The following is a 2,430-nucleotide window of genomic DNA, read 5'->3' as shown; positions in this document are numbered from 1 at the left end:
TTTTGCGTTTACGTTATTCATAATTAAAACGTTATACAATTTTGCGTTTATCGTTATTTAAAATTTAAAAGCATTTAGATACCTGTTTTAAAAGTACACAGGCCGCAATTTAAAAGTATATGACTATGACCTTTTTTGGGGACATAATTTCCCTATTCTGAATTTTAAGTAGGTATTGTGTAATTTTATTTATTTAATTAAATGGGTTAAATATCCCAATTACATATTATTCACAAAATATAGAGTACAGTGATACAGATTAAATTACAATATACATAGTTCGTAAAGAAATGGAAACAAAATAAATGATAAAACAGTTTGATGATAATTAATCTTAAGTTATAAATAATAATGTATTATTGAATTTAATAAATTGCCTAGGCTCTAAGGACTTTATTATAAAATAATAAATATATAAAAAAAAATCATGATCATTATTTTGAAATTTTGAATGTATTATTAGGTTTTTAAATGTTAAAATTATTTAGGAAGTTTTACAATATTATTGTGCTTGAGAATATCATTTAAGCAGGAATCTATGTTTCAAACATATTTTACTCTGATTGTTTTGACATACTTTGTCAACATTTATTTTATACGAATGCGCTTTAAAACTATTAGTATATTAGTATAAAATATAAATATTAAACATTTGACAACAATTACACAAGTGTTTGTGACGACTGAACAAATCTGAGCAAACTGATCACTGAACACAATAGTTGAATAGCTTGAATGGTATAAATTCCGACCGTAGTACAGATAGTACAGTACAATATTAGTGATGGGCGCAACCGACTAGTTTTGACTATCGATAGTCTATCGATAGTTTAAAAAACTACCGAGTGATTTTTCAATTGAATAGATATTATTATTCATCGATTGTTTTTAAAACCATCGAATGAATTCCTCGATAGTTTTCATTCGTTAGCGGAACTGACTAGTTTTAACTATCGATAGTTTAAAAAACTACCGAGTGATTTTTCAATTAAACAATCGAATGAATTCCTCGATAGTTTTCATTCGTTAGTGGAACCGACTAGTTTTGACTATCGATTGTCTATCGATAGTTTGAAAAACTACCGAGTGATTTTTTGATATTTATAAATAGATATTTTAAATATTATTAAGCATTGTATAGAATCGTATTATGTCATTATGGCTTATGAGAAGAAAATTGAGGGTTAGTATATTTTAGATAACTTTGTGATTGGTAAAATCTGAGGATTTAATAGTGTTATACACTTTTGCTGTGTGTGACTTGTAATAGAGGGACAGTTTATATGTTAAAAGTTTAAAACACTATAAAAGTATACATTTTATCCAAACCAGTTGGCTAAAGATTTAACTAAAGAAAAGAAACAAAATATTATTTTTGTCGCAAATTACTACCATTTAACACCGTAAAATGTTTCCTCTTCAAATGGTCCAACAGATTAGTTGTACCATTAGATCGTTTATAGGAACTTTTACAGTGTTTACAAATGGCCACGTCAGGGGTATTTGGGTCCTTTAAAAAATGCTTCCAAACGATGGAACAATTTGCCTTTGGGATAGACATTTTAAAGACAAAAAAAAAAAATTAAATAAACAACCTCGATAGTCGAATGTCGAATCTCGAATGACAACATCAAGGCTAAATAGTAAATAATACATAACCTAACCTAAAAAGTAAAAATGTTGATAGTTCGATTAGTTTTCAATAGTTCGATAGTTTTTCGATAGTTCGATAGTTTTTCAATAGTTCGATAGCTTCGATAGTCCGATAGTTTTTCAATAGTTCGATAGTTTCGATAGTCCGATAGTTTTTCGATAGTTCGATAGTTCGATAGTTTTTCGATAGTTTAAACTATCGAGTACTTCGATAGTTTTCACTCGGTTGCGCCCATCACTAACTACGACTGCCCGTGCGGACTCGTTTTGTGCGTCGTCGTCGTCGTCGTCGTGTCTGTACGAGGTATTACTATATTATATTACTATATTATTACGAGGTATTGAGTAACTCAAACATTACTGTACAATTACATGTACCTTATTATACAAATTCCCACTCAAACCATGACATTATATTCCCCAATCAAAGTCGTACTACAGCTAACATGTTTACACATCATTCGTGAGTACAAAGGCACTCATTTTTAATATCAAATGTAATAATTTATGAATAACAAATTGATATATATATTATGTACCAGTGGCGTAAATACCGGGCGGGCAAGGTGGGCAAACGCCACGGGCCTCGGGACCGAAGGGGGCCTCAGCCCAACATACAATACCTACACTATTGCCCATTGGTTATTTCTATATTCGTCATTCGATTCAAAATTTCACAAAAATAGTATATTATTTTGATATCTGAAAAAAATACTAGGAAATACGGACCTTATATTGGTACTATATATGTAGGTATATGGTTTATATGCTATAATA

At 29.9% G+C, this 2,430-nt stretch overlaps 1 protein-coding gene across 1 annotated transcript in view; it reads left to right on the top strand.

Moving 5' to 3' along the window:
• LOC100167484 (neuronal acetylcholine receptor subunit beta-2) overlaps positions 1-2,430 on the top strand; it is a 37,457-nt gene that overhangs the window by 33,511 nt on the left and 1,516 nt on the right. The gene's annotated exons all lie outside the window — the stretch shown is intronic.

The sequence above is a fragment of the Acyrthosiphon pisum genome, chromosome A1 (assembly GCF_005508785.2).
Source record: "Acyrthosiphon pisum isolate AL4f chromosome A1, pea_aphid_22Mar2018_4r6ur, whole genome shotgun sequence".
NCBI classification, from domain to species: Eukaryota; Metazoa; Arthropoda; class Insecta; order Hemiptera; family Aphididae; genus Acyrthosiphon; species Acyrthosiphon pisum.
Note: the sequence above shows the minus strand (reverse complement) of the source record. Positions and strands in the feature narration are given on the sequence as shown.